General features: G+C 45.8%; 1 protein-coding gene and 6 non-coding genes across 11 annotated transcripts in view; 4 read left to right on the top strand and 3 right to left on the bottom strand.

Annotated features, from left to right (window-relative positions):
• Positions 1-20239, top strand: part of LOC130294180 (pulmonary surfactant-associated protein C-like) — a 125750-nt gene that overhangs the window by 41038 nt on the left and 64473 nt on the right. The window lies entirely within an intron of this gene.
• Positions 10788-10870, top strand: TRNAL-CAG (transfer RNA leucine (anticodon CAG)). The gene has a single exon. It is a non-coding gene; the product is annotated as a tRNA-Leu (tRNA).
• Positions 11292-11364, bottom strand: TRNAF-GAA (transfer RNA phenylalanine (anticodon GAA)). The gene has a single exon. It is a non-coding gene; the product is annotated as a tRNA-Phe (tRNA).
• TRNAR-CCU (transfer RNA arginine (anticodon CCU)) lies at positions 12103-12175 on the bottom strand. Its single transcript has one exon. It is a non-coding gene; the product is annotated as a tRNA-Arg (tRNA).
• On the bottom strand, positions 14986-15067 carry TRNAL-UAG (transfer RNA leucine (anticodon UAG)). The gene has a single exon. It is a non-coding gene; the product is annotated as a tRNA-Leu (tRNA).
• TRNAR-CCU (transfer RNA arginine (anticodon CCU)) lies at positions 16386-16458 on the top strand. Its single transcript has one exon. It is a non-coding gene; the product is annotated as a tRNA-Arg (tRNA).
• TRNAF-GAA (transfer RNA phenylalanine (anticodon GAA)) lies at positions 17296-17368 on the top strand. The gene has a single exon. It is a non-coding gene; the product is annotated as a tRNA-Phe (tRNA).

Here is a 20239-nt window from a genome sequence, read left to right as displayed (position 1 = left end):
GATCCAAATTTCTAAGAAAAGAAGATTGAAGAACAAGGAATCTGGATCTTGGATACAAAGGAAATCCTGGTGAGTGCATTGTTTCATTTAGGTTATTTTTTTTTTTTTCAACTGTAAATTTTTATCATATTCAGACAGAAAAATACACACCAGTAGGAATGATCGGGGTGACGTACCCCACAGTAATTGAGAAATGCAAGCAAGTAATAATCCAAATCACAACAATCAAGTCAGTAATCACAACTGTGACACAGTAATGCAATAGTTAACGACCACACATTTGGATCAAATAGCCCTAGACATGAGGGGGGGGGGGGGGGTGGAGAGGGTGACTAAGACAACAATATGTCAAACAGAGGGGCGAGGGAACAGAAAAGGAAACGTACAGAGAAATAAGAAAGTGGGTTGAGAGAAGCAAGAAGAGAGGAAAAGGTCCAAAAGGAGCTAAAAGATCAAGGAGGTTGCCTGTCCGTGAATCTGTCCCATGGGTCCCATACTGAAAGAAATTGTGAGATAGTGTTATTCAAAGAGGCAGTAATAGATTCCATAGAGTGAATTTCACGGACCCGGGCCAGGAGTTCACCCTTAGACGGGGGGGAAGTCTGTTTCCAATGTTTTGCAATGAGAGTTTTCGCTGCCAGGACGATGTGTAGAAATAACTTAAATGGTCGACCAGACAAGGCCCTAGTTGACAAATGTAAGAGATAGATTAAAGGGTCTAGGGGCACCCCAACTCCCAATATGTCACGGATAAGCCGCTGCACCATTACCCAAAATTGAGAGATCAGCGGACAGGACCAGAATATATGGTAAGTGTCCCCCAGTCCCACACCACATCGCCAACATTGCGGGGGGATGTCAGGGTTCAATTTGTTGAGGAGGACAGGGGTATGGTACCAACCCATAAGCAATTTGTATTGTGTCTCTTTGTAAGCTGTACATATGGAGGCCCGAGAAGCCCTATCCCAAATTACCCTCCACTGTGGGATTGTAATAGAAGTGTTAAGGACTTCCTCCCAGCGACCCATATAACGGTGGGAGGGGAGGGTTCCGTCCACGGGGGAGATTAAAAGGGAGTAAATACTCGAGAGTAGTCCCTTCGTCTGTGGCCCACTCCTACACAACCTCTCAAAACTCGTAGGGAGCGATACCACTAGCGAGCCCCTCTGAGAGGATAGGTAATGTCGGAGATGGGTATAGTGAGTGAACGCAGAGGCAGGGAGTTCCCAACGAGATTTCAGGTCATCAAAAGACAGAAGAGTCCGAGTAATAGGATTTACCACATCAGCCCAGCAGAACAAACCTCTCGAGCCCCATTCCCGAACCATAAGTGAGGTGCTTCCAGGAGGGAAGTCAGGGTGGTAGAGAAAAGACTGCATTGGGGAGAAAGAGGACAGGAGTCGGAATCGCCTGGAACAATAAGTCCAGACATATCTCGTGAAAGACATAGGACCTAAAAGGGTGCATGCAGGGGACGGAAGCGGGAAGGACCATAGGAAAGAATTAGGATGGACAGGCGCCAACCATAATTTTTCAAGTTCCATCCATTTACTATAAGCAAAGTGAGTAGACCATGCAGCTAGGTGACGGAGGTGTGCGGCCCAATAATATTTTGTGACATCTGGGACCCCCAGGCCTCCAGAAACTCGGTTCGCCATCATGACCGTCATAGGGAGCCTATGTCTTTTAGCGTCCCAAATGAATCGGAAAATAGCCGACTGAAAGGACCGTAGCGTAGCCAACGGAACCCGTACCGGTAACGTTTCGAAAAAGTAAAGTAATTTAGGAAGGATGGTCATTTTAACCGCAGCAATTCGCCCGAAAAAGGATATGTAGTGCGATCTCCATTTTTCTAGCAAAGAACGTAGCTCTCTGAACAAAGTAGGGAAATTTACAGAATAGAGCGAGGCATATGTAGGGGTGATGGAGACTCCAAGATATTTAATGGCAGAGGGAGACCAGCGGAAAGAATAGTTAGAACGGAGTAGGGAGACCAGAGAGGGTGGGAGATTTACAGACATTGCTTCAGATTTAGAAAGGTTGACCTTATAGCCCGATACCAAGCCATACTCATGCAAGAGTTTGTACAGCGCAGGTAAGGACAAGAGAGGGTTAGTGAGGGTAAGTAAAACGTCATCTGCAAAAAGGCAAATCTTAAAGGTCTTCCCATGAAGGGAGATTCCAGAGACATCCGAACTCCCCCGGATCAGAGCCGCCAGCGGCTCTATGCAAAGGGCAAAAATCAGTGGGGACAACGGACATCCCTGTCTAGTGCCGTTATAAAGGGTAAAGGGAGGGGAGGAGTCAGTCGGGAGCTTGAGAGAGGCAGTAGGGGAGGAGTAAAGACCCCGCAGCGCAGTGAGGAAGTCACCAGTGATCCCAAATTTCTGTAGAGTAGCGAACATGAATGGCCAGCCCAATCTATCAAAAGCCTTTTCGGCATCCAAGCTTAATATTAAAGCCTGTTCAGATCGCTTGTTAACAATATCTATAAGATTGACAACCCTTCTAGTATTATCGCCTCCCTGACGACAGGGGATAAAACCCACTTGGTCCTTATGAATAAGGGCGGGGAGGAAACAACAGAGACGAGCTGCCAAAATCTTAGAGAACAACTTCAGATCCGAGTTCAACAGGGCTATGGGCCTAAAGCTGGAGCAATCATGTGGGTCTTTATTAGGTTTAGGAATCAGCGTAATCAAGGAATGTAAAAAGGACTGCGGAATCCCCTCCCCCCGTAGAAAAGAATTGAACAGGGGGACCAGTCGAGGAAGAAGGACAGACGAGTAGGTTTTATAGTATAAATAGGTGAATCCGTCAGGTCCTGGAGAGCGCCCAGATGGGAGAGACTTGAGAACTTCAGTGAGTTCTTCCAATACAATGGGAGCGTTCAGGGACTCCCTGTCAGACGCAGAGAGAGTCGGAAGGCTGCACCTGGATAGGAACGTCTCCAACACAGCGTCACGCCCTCCCGGATCCGAGGGGAGTTGTGAGGGTAAAGAGTACAACTTGGAGTAATAATCATGGAGGAGGCGGGAGATGGTGTTAGGATGATAGTGTAGTGTCCCCACAGCATCCTTCAGGGCAAAAGGAGACTGAGCAGCCGCACGATCCCTTAAACGTCTAGCCAGCATTGTATGGGCCTTATTGCCCTTTTCATAAAACCTCTGTTTGGCATAAAGCAGTTGACGTTCAACTTTATGAAGGGCCAAGTCACCCAATTGGGACCGTGCAACTACCAGCCGCCTCAGTATCGGGAGGGAAGGGTTAGTTAGTAAGAGAGCTTCCAGGGCAGAAATTTGATCCTTAAGTTCCCGGGAGCGGGCCAAGGCATCTCGCTTCAATCTAGAGCCCAATGCAATACAATGGCCTCTGACCACCGCTTTATGTGCCTCCCATAGTACAGCCTGGGAGGACACAGAGCCTTCATTTTCCGCAAAGTAAGTAGTTATGCTATGCAGGATCGAGTCCCGGGAAGAAGGAGTTTTAAGCAAGGAGTCATTGAGACGCCAATGACAACGGCGGGAGAAAGAAGTGAAAGGGGAAAAAGACACAAGAACAGGGCCATGATCAGACCAGGAGATAGGTTCCATGGAAGCAGAGGAGAGCATACGCAGCATTGGGAGGTTCCCGAAAAAATAGTCAATTCGCGTATGGAGTTTATGAGGGTGGGAATAAAAAGAAAAAGAGCGATCGGATGGATGATTAATACGCCAGAGGTCATAGAGCCCTGCCGAACGAACCAACCGACGAAAAAGCGTAGAGAGACGCAACTGAGGGGCAGGCGGTGGGGAGTCCGTTAGGGAGTAGCGATCGGCAGAGGGAGAAAAAAACAAATTAAAGTCCCCGCCCAGCAGCCAGGCGGAGGTTGGGTATGCAGACAATCGCTTCAAGACCCGTCGGAGGAAGGGGATTTGTGCAGAGTTCGGGGCATAAACATTACAAAGTAGCAGAGGTTTCCCCCCGAGGGTGCCACATAAAATTACAAACCGTCCTGAGGGGTCAGCGAAGGAGGAGGAAACCTGCAAGGGGCAGTGTCGTGAGACTAGGATAGCTACTCCAGCTACCCTCCTATCCGAGGAGGCCATGTATACCTGAGGGTAAAGGTGTTGTAGGAAGTGAAAGGAGCCCGTCTTGTCAAAGTGCGTTTCCTGAACATAGACGATATCCGCCTTGAGAGCCACCAGCTCCCGTTGCAGGAGACGCCTTTTAGGGAGGGAGTTAAGACCCTTCACATTCAGGGAAACGCACTTAGCCATGAGGGGTAGGTGTGGTGTAAGGAAGGTGCCATGGTAAGTACTCACTCAGAGAAGTAGAAAACGCATCAGCGGGCCAGCCCGAGTCCAAAGATTGCCATCGTTCAGTACTGGACCTAAAAGAGGAGCAGAGACAAAAGACAGGAGGAGACTCAGAAAGAAAGGGGAAGAGCAGGACACAAAAGGGGGGGGACAAAAGGGAGAGACAAACAGGGATACAAAACGGTAAACAAACCACTGGCACTAGAGCCAGAGAGGAGACCTTAGTAAAACAAATCAATAATGCAAGAAGAACAAACAACAGCGTTACTATATTTGTCATGGCCTCATTGGGGGAAGTGGAAGTACGCATCAGAGGGAGGTCACACCAAAAAATAGAAACCCCATCCACCCAAAGGCCATGCCAAATCTAAACTGTACAAAGGGAGCCAGAAGGGCACCCGTTAATTTAGAGGCAGCAGTAAAAGACAACTATAGTAAATTGCAAGTAAAAGAACACAGCACCCCGCCAGGTAAAACGAGAACCAGACAAGTAGTCACAGAACATGTGGGCCCAGAACTTAGTTCCAGTATATCTTTCAGGTAGGGTCATGACGTGATCCAGATGAGGATTGAGCAGGCTGGCCCCTACCACCTCCACGACGTTTCCCTCGAACTGGCTGCCATACAGGAGGAGGCGGAGGGGGAAGGGGTTGTAGAGCCCAGTCGGGAAGCTTCGGGATTTGGAGATCTAAGACTGCACAGAACTCCGGGATATCAGCATGTGAACGTAGAACTGCAGAGCGTCCATCCCGACGGGCTTGGAGAGCAAACGGGAAGGACCATCTGTAGGGAATCTGTGCCGAGCGTAGAGATGACAGGAGAGGCTGCAACATCTTGCGCTTACGTAGGGTAATCCAGGAAAGATCCTGGAACAGCTGGATAGGTGCCCCATCAAAATCAAAGTCCCGAAGGGTGCGTGATTTAGCCATAATTCTCTCCTTCAGTTGAAAGTCATTGACACAACAAATCACATCCCTTGGAGGGCCAGAGGTAGGGCGAGGGCGGAGGGCCCGGTGGGCTCGATCCAGTGTAATCTTGTGGGACGAGGGTTCACCCAGGATCAAGTTGAAGATAGCTTCCAGAGTAGCATGAAGATCTTCGTCCCGGGTAGCCTCAGGCAATCCACGGACCCTAATATTATTTCTCCTACCCCTGTTGTCAAGGTCTTCCACATGCGAATGCAGGTCACCAAGAAACGCAGATTGAGCAGAGACGGTTTCATGCAGGTTAGCAATGTAGGACCTAGTAGAGTCATGAGCTTCTTCTAAGTCGTCCACTCGGCCTGAGACATGTTGGAGATCTTGGCGCATATCCGCTATTTCGGCCCTGCAGGCCTCTCTGACTTCAGCAATAAGAATCTTGAAGTCCCCCTTTGTCGGCAATTGAGAGAGCAACAGAGAGAGGTCAGGGGTAGCCGGGACAGGAGCAGGGACCCCCGAACACTCCAACTCGGAATCCAGGCCAGCCTCCCAGCCACCGGGCGCAGCAGACAAAGAAGGAGTCTCCAGAGGCTGTGTGAGTGGGCTCCAAGGGGTGGGTGCCCCAGGGCGCCCAGCCGAGATCCTGGAGGCAGACATATTCCTCTGCGGCTTAGGAGAGGTGCAAGAGGGCCCGATAAGGGCCCCAGGGAGATCAGTCCCAGCAACTTCAGCAACAAGCCCCGTGTCTGGGTATGGGGCTGGAACTGAGGCGATGGCCCTTTAAACGGCACAGTTCCAGGCGAACACCCTGTGCCTCTGGGGTCCGGGCCTAGCAGGGCCGAGGATGTTATGAGGGGGTCCCAGATGGAGGTATAGGGTGAAACAGGGCCGGAGAGGCACCTACCTCCACAGTGCAGCAATCCACAAGGTTGGAGCCCAGGTCCCCTGCAGACACCCCCACCTCAGGGGGAGAGGAAGATGGCGGGCAGACTGTCCCTCCAGGTAGCACACCGAGGTCCGGAGCAGTCAGCGGCAGCAAAGGTGATGGTGCAGGAGCCCCCGTAGAGTCAGGAGGGTAGCTGGGCAGGCCCGGTCCTGTAGCAGAGCGCACCACCGCAGGGCCGACTGAGCGGGATCGGAGCGCGCGCTCGTGGCCTGGTGATGCCGGAGGAGAAGCCGGGGCTGAGGCAGAGACTTGGCGCAGGTAGCGTGTGATGGCCCCAGGGAGCTGTTGAGGGTCCGTGCAGGATGGCGGGGTCTTCCGGCGCCGGCGGGTGCCCCTCGGCATGAGAGTACAGGCTGGGAACGCAAATTAAGCGAATGAATGGCCTCAGGGTTCACGGAGCTCACAGCTCAGGCGGCCATCTCTGCTCGCGGCAAGCCACGCCCCTCCATTTAGGTTATTTAGCAAGTTTAGTATAACTGTTATTCAGGTTGTGTATGACATTTTATTGTTAGTGATTAGTTATAGTTGTAAAGGAAGTGTATCTTACCTTATGTCTTTAGAAGGGTGTTTTATATTGGAATAGGCCGGATGTATATGTTGTGTGAGACCATTGTTCTAGATAAGTTACTGGTCAGGTGAGGGCTAGGTTGTCTTGTTGTTGTAGGAGTCATTGTATTGTTAGTTTTGTTTGTTATATATCACTGTTGGTCAATATGGAACTTATGGAGAAGTTTGTGGAGAAGCATAACTCTGCTAAATACCAGACGTGTGCCGATGGATCTCTGGGAGATCAGTTTATGGCATTGAGGATACAGTGCCAGGAATATAATGGTTACATTGGTTGGAAAAAGAATAGCAAGAAGTGGAAGAAAGAAAAGCTGGTTAATGAAAGGTTATTGCTTATGAAAATTAAGAAGATAGCAGAAGAGAAGGAGACCAAGTGGCAGAATGAGAGGAGGCAGATGAAAGAAAGTTTAGACAAGAGTCTGTTCTTAAAATTTCTGCAGAGTCCAGTAATGAATTGGGAAATCTAAAGGCCAGGATAGATTAATTAAAGGGGTTATCCAGGAAAAAAAACTTTTATATATATATATATATATATATCAACTGGCTCCAGAAAGTTAAACAGATTTGTAATTTTTTTTCTATTAAAAAAATCTTAATCCTTTCAGTACTTATGAGCTGATGAAGTTGAGTTGTTCTTTTCTGTCTAAGTGCTCTCTGATGACATGTGTCTCGGGAAATGCCCAGTTTAGAAGCAAATCCGCATAGCAAACCTCTTCTACTCTGTGCAGTTCTCGAGACAAGCAGAGATGTCAGCAGAGAGCACTGTTGCCCAACAGAAAACAACAACTCAACTTCAGCAGCTGATAATTTTTGAAAGGATTAAGATTTTTTAATAGAAGTAATTTACAAATCTGTTTAACTTTCTGAAGCCAGTTGATATAAAAAATAATAATATTTTTTTTCCCTGGAATACCCCTTTAACCAAAAGAAACAATGGGCTGGTGGAGTTGGTTGAAAAGTATGAGCTAAACGTCTGCTCCAACAGGACCCATGTATTGTCTTTAGGGGGCAAGATTAGTGAGATGGAGGTGATGATGGCTGAATTAGAAGGGCAGCTTTCTAAAGCAAAATCCCAGCTAGTCAGCCAAGAGCAGCATATCCGGCCCCTTACATTGCATAAATGTAGCGCGTCACCCATAACTGTATCCTATAGATTTGAAGCTGTAGCGAAGCAGTATAACCTAGATAACAAAGATACCTGGTCCCAGCTCTAACAGTTAAAGGGGTACTCCGGCGCTAAGACATCTTATCCCCTATCCAAATGATGGGGGATAAGATGCCTGATCGCGGGGGTCCCGCCACTGGGGACCCCGTAATCTTCCACGCCGCACCCCGATAGAATCAGCCCCCGGAGTGTGCTCGCTTCAGGTCTGACTACTAGCGGTCACAGGGACGGAGCATAGTGACGTCACGGTTCCACCCCCGTGTGACATCACGCTCCGCCCCCTCAATGCAAGCCTATGGAGGGGGCGTGACACACCCCCTCCATAGGCTTGCATTGAGGGGGCAGAGCGTGATGTCACACGGGGGCGTAGCGTGACGTCACACGGGGCGGAGCCGTGACGTCACTATGCTCCGTCCCTATGATCGCTAGTAGAGATGGGCGAACTTACAGTAAATTCGATTCATCACGATCTTCTCGGCTCGGCAGTTGGTGACTTATCCTGCATAAATTAGGTGCTCCGGTGGGCTGGAAAAGGTGGATACATTCCTAGGAAAGAGTCTCCTAGGACTGTATCCATCTTTTCCAGCCCACCGGAGCACCTGAAAGCTGAAATAATTTATGCAGGATTAGTCATCAACTGCCGAGCCGAGAAGTTTGTGACGAATCAAATTTACTCATCTCTAATCACTAGTAATCAGACCTCAAGCGAGCACGCTCCGGGGGCTAATTCTAACGGGGTGCTGCGTGGAAGATTACGGGGTCCCCAGCGGCGGGACTCCCGCGATCAGGCATCTTATCCCCTATCATTTGTATAGGGGATAAGATGTCTTAGCGCCGGAGTACCCTTTAACCCCTTAAGGACCAAGGACGTACCGGTACGTCCTTGGTCCTGCTCTTCTGATATAACGCGGGGTTACACAGTAACCCCGCGTCATATCACGGCGGGCCCGGCGTCATAGTGAAGCCGGGACCCGCCTCTAATAGCGCGCAGCGCCAATCGCGGCGCCGCGCGCTATTAACCCTTTAGCCGCGCGCTCAAAGCTGAGCCGCGCGGCTAAAAGTGAAAGTGAAAGTTCCCGGCTAGCTCAGTCGGGCTGTTCGGGATAGCCGCGGCTAATCGCGGCATCCCGAACAGCTGACAGGACAGCGGGAGGGCCCCTTCCTGCCTCCTCGCTGTCCGATCGCCGAATGACTGCTCAGTGCCTGAGATCCAGGCCTGAGCAGTCATGCGGCAGAATCGTTGATCACTGGTTTCTTATGAGAAACCAGTGATCAACATAGAAGATCAGTGTGTGCAGTGTTATAGGTCCCTATGGGACCTATAACACTGCAAAAAAAAAGTGAAAAAAAAAAGTGAATAAAGATGATTTAACTCCTCCCCTATTAAAAGTTTGAATCACCCCCCTTTTCCAATAATAAAAAAAAACACAGTGTAAATAAAAATAAAAATAAACATATGTGGTATCACCGCGTGCGGAAATGTCCGAATTATAAAAATATATCATTAATTAAACCGCTCGGTCAATGGCGTGCGCGCAAAAAAATTCCAAAGTTCAAAATAGTGCATTTTTGGTCACTTTTTATATCATTTAAAAATGAATAAAAAGATGATCAATAAGTCCTATCAATGCAAAAATGGTACCGTTAAAAACTTCAGATCACAGCGCAAAAAATGAGTGCTCATACCGCCCCATACACGGAAAAATAAAAAAGTTATAGGGGTCAGAAGATGACAATTTTAAACGTATTCATTTTCCTGCATGTAGTTATGATTTTTTCCAGAAGTCCGACAAAATCAAACCTATATAAGTAGGATATCATTTTAATCGTATGGACCTACAGAATACATATCAGGTGTCATTTTTACCGAAAAATGTACTACGTAGAAACGGAAGCCCCCAAAAGTTACAAAACAGCGTTTTTTTTTCAATTTTGTCGCACAATGATTTTTTTTCCCGCTTCACCATAGATTTTTGGGCAAAATGACTGACGTCATTACAAAGTAGAATTGGTGGCGCAAAAAATAAGCCATCATATGGATTTTTAGGTGTAAATTTGAAAGAGTTATGATTTTTTAAAGGCAAGGAGCAAAAAACGAAAATGCAAAAACGGAAAATCCTCCGGTCCTTAAGGGGTTAATATCTGCCCATATAGATGATAATGGCCATAGAGATGCAGAATTTAGAAGGAAGGAGCTGCAGAGTTTTGGGTCGGACGAGATATTAGGGATGAAGATGCCCTAAGAAAGTCGAGGTTCAGGCGATGTGATGATCCGGTCATGCTTTGTAATAATTATCTATCCCTATATAGGTCTGTTTACAACTGCCCAGAAATGTCTCAGGATGATAACAATTTCCTGTATTCCATGGCAAATAGATGTAATGTAGATTACATTATGAAACTGGCTCTGAGAAATACCGGCTCCAATGGTGGCACCCTGGTTGGTAAAAAAAAACTCCTTTAGAGCAATGTTCTACAACATTTGGCTCTTCAGCTGTTGCAGAACTACAACTCCCAGCATGCCCTGACAGCGACCTGCTGGGAGTTGCAGTTTTGCAACAGCTGCAGAGCCACATGTTGGGAAACCTTGCCTTAGGTGATCATTTATTCTGCCCCCCATCCCTGTATACTCAATATACAGCGCTTCATACTATATGGGATACACACAATAACTCATTGTTATATGTGACACATACACAGACTAGTATTAGTGACGTTACATTGTAGGCAGTTTTATATTGTTTATTGGCAGTGGGCATTGGGCATTGGGCATAGGGCATTGGGCATTGGGCATAGGGCATTGGGCATTGGGCATTGGGCATTGGGCATAGGGCATTGGGCATTGGGCATAGGGCATTGGGCATTGGGCATTGGGCATTGGGCATTGGGCAGTCAGGATGGCCGAGCGGTCTAAGGTGCTGCGTTCAGGTCGCAGTCTCCTCTGGAGGCGTGGGTTTGAATCCCACTTCTGACAGCAACTGATGTTTTTTTGCCTGAGTGATGTTGTAAATTATGACAACCAGAATGTAGTCTATGAAATGATACAGTTATATGACATCAGTCAACATTTACATATATAGTAGTTTGTAGCTTGGATCAGGGAAACCAAGAATTCACCAAGTGACCAATGGTATAAAAGCGTCCAAAAAAAGGATTGCAGCAGCACTCTTGGTCATGGAATGGAGGCTCTTAGTGCACTTTTTGATCAAAACATGTCCCCCATCCACCACGCGGAGGTGGCCTCATTTCGGATGGGACCATATGGGAGCCTCCATTTTTTGACCAAGAGTGCTGCTGCAACCTTCCGTTTTTGTCTACTCTGTATTTTCCACAGCAGCGGGCACCTGTATTATTAGTTGTACTGGCTATTTTTATTTTAATGGTATAAAAGCTTCTGCCGAAACCCGGGATCGAACCAGGGACCTTTAGATCTTCAGTCTAACGCTCTCCCAACTGAGCTATTTCGGCTGTGCAATATATTAGTTTTGCTACATTTCCTGACTGCATTTATGTAGTAAATCGTTACATGATAACACTCGCGCCCTTAGAATGGATTTCTGTGTAACAATAGCAGAGTGATATCTATCCATAATATTTATAAAAAATATATATATATATGAATATGATAGTAAAGCTGTCCGGGCATGCTGGGAGATATTGTTTTGCAACAGCTAGAGACACCCTAGTAGCCAAAGTCTGTCCGGGCATGCTGGGAGTTGTAGTTTTGCAATAGCTGGAGGCACCCTGGTGGAGAAACACTGATATGTACGTGAAGCAGTGTATATACTGTATCATTTATATCAGTGGTCTCCAACCTGCGGACCTCCAGATGTTGCAAAACTACAACTCCCAGCATGCCCGGACGGACGGGAGATCACTGATATATATAATCAGAATAATGCAGGGAACTCTGTTATTTTGTTCTCAAACCTGAGGCTCTTCAGTTGTTGCAAAAATACAACTCCCAGTATGTCGGGGAGCTACAGGTTGGGGAACACAGTTCTATTGCCTCAATGTGTCCTTGCCCTACAATTTCGGGTTTTGATTTCCCCATTCTGTTCTCAGTGAGCCCAGCCTGGTTTTTCTTGTTAAGTTACATGTAAGAACACAATTTGGTGCAGGTGCCCTTAGGATCTCTGATGGGGCTTCCAACTTCCCTCCTGCCAAATTCCTTTAAAAATACATGAATCCAAAATTCAACTGATCCACCCCAGATGGGACTCGAACCCACAATCCCTGGCTTAGGAGGCCAGTGCCTTATCCATTAGGCCACTGGGGCTTCTTGCCTACCCTTATTTTGTGGTGTTATAGATGAATGTTTCCTCTATAGCAGTGATTTATATGGTGATAATTTGATAAATATGGTGCTGGAACACAATTATTTGAAATTGTTCTTCATTGTAACACTTTGTTTGGTTTCTCTCGTGCAACTTTTTAACCAGTTGTGCCAAAATGTGTGATTTTTTTTTTTTTTTTTTTTTTTTTTTTTACAAAGGCTATCCACATCAGCTTTGTATGGGTTTGTATGCCTGGGCTCACACTATGATGGGGCCATAATGAGTCGACAGGGGTCACTATCTGACTCCGGACGACTTATTCAAATGAATTTTTTCACCTCACACCGGATCACCCTGAACTCACGGCGTCTGCCGGGGGGGGGGGGTTTATGTGTGAGTACATGTATCATGTGTGTTTGTATTATTGCGTTTGTGTATGTATGTTGTGTGTATGTATATGTATGTAGAATGTGTGTATGTATGTAATGTATGTATGTTGGTGTAAGCGCGATGTATACAGTAACCCCCCGACCTACGATGGCCCCGACATATGATAAAATCGACATATGATGGCCTCTCAGAGGCCATTGCATGTCGATGTCAGCATCGACATACGATGCTTTTATATGTCGGGGCCATCGCATTAACTGCTATCCGACAGCGGAAAATGCTTAAGCTGCTGTGGGATAGCAATTTAAGCATCCCGGGCAGGTTTGCTCACCTATTCCCGCTGCTCCGGGTCCACTTCGCGATCCTCCGGCTTCTTCCGCATCTTCTCCAGGGTCCGGCCCTCGCTTTCCGGCGTTGTTATTACGTCACTACGTAAGGTCACCAGAAAGCGAGGCCCGTACCCTGCAGAAGATGCGGAAGACACCGGAGGATTGCGAAGAAGACACCGGAGCAGCGGGACAGCATCGGGAGCCCCTGGGACAGGATCGGGAGCGGTGAGGACCTGGTCCGGAGTGGCGGGGACAGGTGAGTACAGCTTCCTATACTTTACATTGCACGGATCCCTCAACATACGATGGATTCCACAAACGACAGGTCGTTTGGAACGAATTACCATCGTATGTTGAGGGACCACTGTATATGCATGGGGGGGGGGGGTTGGGGTCTGGAGCCAGCGTGTGTGTGTATGTATGATGTATGAATGATAGATGTTGTGTAAGCAAGATGTATGTATGATGTGTGTAAGCTAGAAGGATATATGTATGATGTGTGGACATGTATTATGTTGGGGGTTCTGGAGGCAGCAGGTGTATGTATGATGTGTGTTTATGTATGATGTATGTATTATACATGTGTGGGGGGGTCCAGAGGTGGCGTGTGTATGTATGATGTATGTATGTATAATGATGTGTACATGAATGATTGATGTGTGTAAGCAAGATGCATGTATGATGTGTGGGAGGGTACAGCGTATAGCATGGTTATTTTTGAGGGTTTATATTTAGGGGCACAGTGTGTGGCAGTATTAGGCTTCATTCACACCACGTTTTGTACATACGGGTGCCGAATCCGGCCGGGGGAGGGGCAAACCGGGCGCTCCCGTACCCCAGCCGGATCAGCCCGTGACTCCATTTACTTTAAAGAGCCTACCGGAGTCAAACGGTGACTCTGGTCGGCTCAGTTTTGACCCGTATGCGGTTTTGGACCGGACCTAAAACCGTAGTATCCTACAGTTTTAGGTCCGGTTTCTAGCTACGCCCCTGACTAGTACTCATCTGGCATATTTATTTATATCAACTTTTTCTTGTGGTTTGAGCTACCTTCCTTCCATATTTCTCTTTTATATTAGATATATGTTGTAGTACATAAGTACGACAACATATAAAAAAAAAAGAAAGTTGATGAAGTTACGGAGTTCCCCTTTAACCCCTTAAGGATGCAGCTCATTTTCACCTTAAGGATGCAGCCCTTTTTTGTAATTCTGACCACCGTCACTTTAAGCATTAATAACTCTAAGATGCTTTTACCGATTATTCTGATTCTGAGATTGTTTTTTCGTCACATATTCTACTTTATTTTGGTGGTAAATTTTCGTCGTTACTTGCATTCTTTCTTGGTGAAAAATCCCCAAATTTCATGAAAATTTTGAAAATTTAGCATTTTTCTAATTTTGAAACTCCCTGCTTTTAAGGAAAATGAATATTCAAAATACATTTTATATTGATTCACAAAAACAATACGTCTACTTTATGTTGGCATCATGAAATGGACATATTTTTACTTTTTGAAAAAATTTGAGGGCTTCAAATTAGAGCAGCAATTTTCAAAATTTCCATGAAAATTGCAAAATCTGAAGGGACAAATGTTACAGAACTACAACTCCCAGCATGCCTGGGCGGTCTAGGCATGCTGAGAGTTGTAGTTTGGCAACATCTGTAGGGCTACCGCCGTTTGGACACCACTGTAATAGTGGTCTCCAAACTGTGACCCTCCAGATGTTGCCAAACTACAACTCCCAGCATGCCCAGACAGCCTTTGGCTGTCTGGGCATGCTGGGAGTTGCAGTTTGGCAACCACTAGAAGGGCAGCAGTAAAGATCGCTTGTGGTGCCGTCTCCACTCTCTCCTACACACGTATGGGTATTGTCGTCATTCCATTGACCCACAGAACAAGTCGGGATAGGAGGACGAGATATGAAAAGATTACGACATTGTTGCAAGTTTAGGAAGAAAGACCGGGTAATGCAGGGCATTTAGCTAGTAAATATATCAATGTATCAAAAGTTTAGACAGTAGTTTTATGAGCCTGTACAAAAGAGATATAATGGCGACATCTAGTGGTTGAAATGCAGAAAAATAGCTGTTGGCAGTGGTGGGATTTGAACCCACGCCTCCAGAGAGACTGGAGCCTAAATCCAGCGCCTTAGACCGCTCGGCCACACTACCATGTGCTTAGTGTCGGAAAAGTGCAGTAGGGATTAGCCAATAGGAAGCCAGAAATCTTCTCTTAACCCTTTCCTTCACAGACCTCATCACTTTGGCTAATGGTGAGGATCCTATTAAATCTATACACCTTGGGGGAATTTTTCATTGGGGAAAAAAAAAAAACTACAGAAAAAGTCAGTTCGGCGCTGCGACTTCAAAGCAACAGGAGGTACGTAGAATAGGGCATATAGTTGGTTCTTGCGTCTAGGTGTAGGTGGTTCTCTGGCTACCTGCAGTGTGCAGCCGGCATAAATGTTCAAATAAAGAGAGAATAATGGAAGCCGGCCGCTCACCAATTTAGTCCTTCTTCAGGCTTTTATTGCAGCAACATTATACTCACATAGTAAAAGGGGGAAACAGAAAGGAAGAGCAGAGGCGAAAGGGGGGTACAGGGGGTACAGAAGTTCCGTTTCGCACACTCAAGTGTGCGAAGTGGAGTTTGTCGTCTCTGTACCCCCCCCCCTTCCCCCCCCCCCCCCCAGAGGCAAAAAGCTCAGTTTCGCACGAAGTGCTTGAGTGAGCGAAAAGGAGCTTCTGTACCCCCCTGTTGCCTCTGTACCACCTGCTCTTCCTTTCTGTTTCTCTGTTCCCCCCTTTTACTATGTGAGTATAATGTTGCTGCAATAAAGCCTGAAGAAGGACTAAATTGGTGAGCGTCCGGCTTCCATTATTCTCTCTTTTATATGGGAATGTTTCATTGCTTTTTACCCCGTTCTTGTGGTGTTACACGATTTTATCGTAGTTGCTGTTTAGAGACTTTTTATTGCGACTTTTGCCTTAGATGCTATTTGTATATCTCTGCCAAAGTCTGGTTAACTTTTTGCCGTGATGAAAGTCCTCAATATGTCACAAATCTACAACATCCTAGACCCGACTTAGGCTGGGATCACACTATTATTTGACAATATGGTCCCTTGATCCAGCTGGGGGGGAGTGAAAACCGTGCGCTCCCGTATCCCGGACCCGGCCCTGTATCTCATTCATTTGAATAAGTTGTCTGGAGTCAGATAGTGACCCCTGTCGACTCATTATGGCCCCATCATAGTGTGAGCCCAGGCATACAAACCCATACAAAGCTGATGTGGACAGCCTTTGTAAAAAAAATAAATTGCACATTTTGGCACAACTGGTTAAAAAGTTGCACGAGAGAAACCATACAAAGTGTTACAATGAAGAACAATTTCAAATAATTGTGTTCCGGCACCATATTTATCAAATAATCACCGTACAAATCACTGCTATAGAGGAAACATTCATCTATAACACAATGAAGCAAGAAGCCCCAGTGGCCTAATGGATAAGGCACTGGCCTCCTAAGCCAGGGATTGTGGGTTCGAGTCCCATCTGGGGTGGATCAGTTGAATTTTAGATTCATGTATTTTTAAAGGAATTTGGCAGGAGGGAAGTTGGAAGCCCCATCAGAGATCCTAAGGGCACCTGCACGAAATAGTGTTCTTACATGTAACTTAACAAGAAAACCAGGCTGGGCTCACTGAGAACAGAATGGGGAAATCAAAACCCAAAATTGTAGGGCAAGGACACATTGAGGCAATAGAGCTGTGTTCCCCAACCTGTAGCTCCCCGACATACTGGGAGTTGTATTTTTGCAACAACTGAAGAGCCTCAGGTTTGAGAACAAAATAACAGAGTTCCCTGCATTATTCTGATTATATATATCAGTGGTCTCCAACCTGCGGACCTCCAGATGTTGCAAAACTACAACTTCCAGCATGCCCGGACAGCCATTGGCTGTCCGGGCATGCTGGGAGTTGTAGTTTTGCAACATCTGGAGGTCCACAGGTTGGAGACCACTGATATATATGATACAGTATATACACTGCTTTACATACATATCATTGTTTCTCAACCAGGGTGCCTCCAGCTGTTGCAAAACTACAATTCCCAGCATGCCCGGACAGCCTTTGAAACCTAGGGTTCCACCAGATATTGCAAAACTACATGCCAGGACAGCCTTTGGCCACTAGAGGGCCTCCAGTTGTAGCAAAACAATATCTCCCAGCATGCCCGGACAGCTTTACTATCATATTCATATATATATATTTTTTATAAATTTTATGGATAGATATCACTCTGCTATTGTTACACAGAAATCCATTCTAAGGGCGCGAGTGTTATCATGTAACGATTTACTACACTCAGGAAATGTAACAAATACGTAGTGACACACAGCCGAAATAGCTCAGTTGGGAGAGCGTTAGACTGAAGATCTAAAGGTCCCTGGTTCGATCCCGGGTTTCGGCAGATGCTTTTATACCATTAAAACAAAAATTTAAATAGCCAGTACAACTATTAACACAGTATTAACACGGGTGCCCGCTGCTGTGGAAAATACAGAGTAGACAGAAAAAGAAGGTTGCAGCAGCACTCTTGGTCAAAAAATGGAGGCTCCCATATGGTCCCATCTGAAATGAGGCCACCTCCGCGTGGTGGATGGGGGGACACGTTTTGATCAAAAAGTGCACTAAGAGCCTCCATTTCATGACCAACGCAGCGCCTTAGACCGCTCGGCCATCCTGACTGCACTTTGCCTAATGCCTAATGCCTAATGCCTAATGCCTAATGCCTAATGCCTAATGCCTAATGCCTAATGCCTAATGCCTAATGCCTAATGCCTAATGCCCAATGCCCAATGCCCAATGCCCAATGCCAATAAACAATATAAAACTGCCTACAATGTAACGTCACTAATACTAGTCTGTGTATGTGTCACATATAACAATGAGTTATTGTGTGTATCCCATATAGTATGAAGCGCTGTATATTGAGTATACAGGGATGGGGGGCAGAATAAATGATCACCTAAGGCAAGGTTTCCCAACATGTGGCTCTGCAGCTGTTGCAAAACTGCAACTTCCAGCCGGTCGCTGTCAGGGCATGCTGGAAGTTGTAGTTCTGCAACAGCTGAAGAGCCAAATGTTGTAGAACATTGCTCTAATGGAGTTTTTTTTTTTTTTTTTTTTATACCAACCAGGGTGCCTCCTGCTGTTGCAAAACTACAACTCCCAGCATGTCCGGACAGCCTTCTGACATAAACACAAAAAAAATGAATACCCACGTGTGACCTTATTTTGGAAACTACACCCCTCACGGAACGTAACAAGGGGTATAGTGAGCCTTAACACCCCACAGGTGTTTGACAAATTTTCATTAAATTTGGATGGGAAAATGAAAAAAAAATAATAATAATATTTAGCTAAAATGCTGGTGTTAACCTAAATTTTTCATTCTCACAAGGGAATATAGGGGAAAAAAATCGTAGCCCCATTTCTTCTGAATACCCCATATGTGGATGTAAAGTGCTCTGCGGGTGAACTACAATGCTCAGAAGAGAAGGAGCGGCATTGGGCTTTTGGAGAGAAAATATGTCCGGAATTGAGGGCCATGTGCGTTTACAAAGCCCCCATAGTGCCAGAACAATGGACCCCCCCCCCCCACATGTGACCCCATTTTGGAAACTACACCCCTCATGTAATGTAATAAGGGATACAGTGAGCATTTACCCCCCCCCCCCCCCTCCCCACAGGTGTCTGACAGATTTTTGGGACAGTGGTCCGTGAGAATTAAAAATGTTTTTTTTTATTTGCACAGCCTACTGTTCCAAAGATCTGTCAAACACCAGTGGGGTGTAAATGCTCACTGAACCCCTTATTACATTACGTGAGGGGTGTAGTTTCCAAAATGGGGTCACATGTGTGGGGGGTGGTCCATTGTTCTGGCACCATGGGGGCACATGGCCCCTGACTTCTATTCCAGCCAAATTCTCTCTCCAAAAGCTCAGTGGCGCTCCTTCTCTTCTGAGCATTGTAGTTCGCCAGCAGAGAACTTTACATCCACACTTGGGGTATTTCCATACTCAGAAGAAATGATGTTACAAATTTTTGGAGGCATTTTCTCCTATTACCTCTTGTAAAATTTGGGGAAAAAACAGCATTTTAGTGAAAACATTTTTTTTTTCATTTACACATCCGACTTTAACGAAAAGTCGTCAAACACCTGTGGGGTGTAAAGGCTCACTGTACCCCTTGTTACGTTCCTTGAGGGGTGTAGTTTCCAAAATAGTATGCCATGTGTTTTTTTTTTTTTTTTTTTTTTTTGCTATTCTGGCATCATAGGGGCTTCCTAAATGTGGCATGCCCCTCAAAAACAATTTCAGCAAAAAATGCTTTCCAAAAGCCAAATGTGGCTTCTTCTCTTTTGAGCATTGTAGTTCGCCCGCAGAGCATTTTATTTCCTAACATGGGGTATTTCCATACTGAAAAGAGATGGGGTTACAAATTTTGGGGGGCATTTTCTCTCATTACCCTTTGTGAAAATGGTAAATTTGGGGAAAAAAAACTGCACTTTAGTAAAAAAAAAAAAAAATAATTTAATTTACACATCAGATTTTAACGAAAAGTCATCAAACACCTGTGGGGTATTAAGGCTCACTGTACCCCTTGTTATGTTCCTTGAAGGGTGTAGTTTCCAAAATAGTATGCCATGTGTTTTTTTAATTTTTTTTTTTTTTTGCAGTTCTGGCACCATAGGGGCTTCCTAAATGCGACATGCCCCCCAAAAAACGTTTCAGCAAAATTCACTCTCCAAAATCCCATTGTCGCTCCTTCCCTTCTGAGCCCTTTAGTGCACCCACAGAGCACTGTACATCCACATATGAGGTATTTCCTTACTCAAGAGAAATTGGGTTACAAATTTTGGGGGGCTTTTTATCCTTTTACCCCTTGTAAAAATTCAAAAACTGGGTCTACAAGAACATGCGAGTGTAAAAAATTAAGATTTTGAATTTTCTCCTTCACTTTGCTGCTATTCCTGTGAAACACCTAAAGGGTTAAAAAAAACTTTTCTGAATGTAATTTTGGGTGCAGTTTTATAATGGGGTCATTTGTGGGTCATTTCTAATATGAAGGCCCCTCAAATCCACTTCAAAACTGAACTGGTCCCTGAAAAATTTCGATTTTGAAAATGTCATGAAAAATGTGAGAATTGCTGCTGATCTTTGAAGCCCTCTGATGTCTTCCAAAAGTAAAAACATGTCAACTGTATGATGCAAACATAAAGTAGACATTTTGTATATGTGAATCAATATATAATTTATTTGGAATGTTATTAATGCTT

The sequence above is a fragment of the Hyla sarda genome, chromosome 10, assembly GCF_029499605.1.
Source record: "Hyla sarda isolate aHylSar1 chromosome 10, aHylSar1.hap1, whole genome shotgun sequence".
Classification (NCBI taxonomy): Eukaryota; Metazoa; Chordata; class Amphibia; order Anura; family Hylidae; genus Hyla; species Hyla sarda.
Note: the sequence above shows the minus strand (reverse complement) of the source record. Positions and strands in the feature narration are given on the sequence as shown.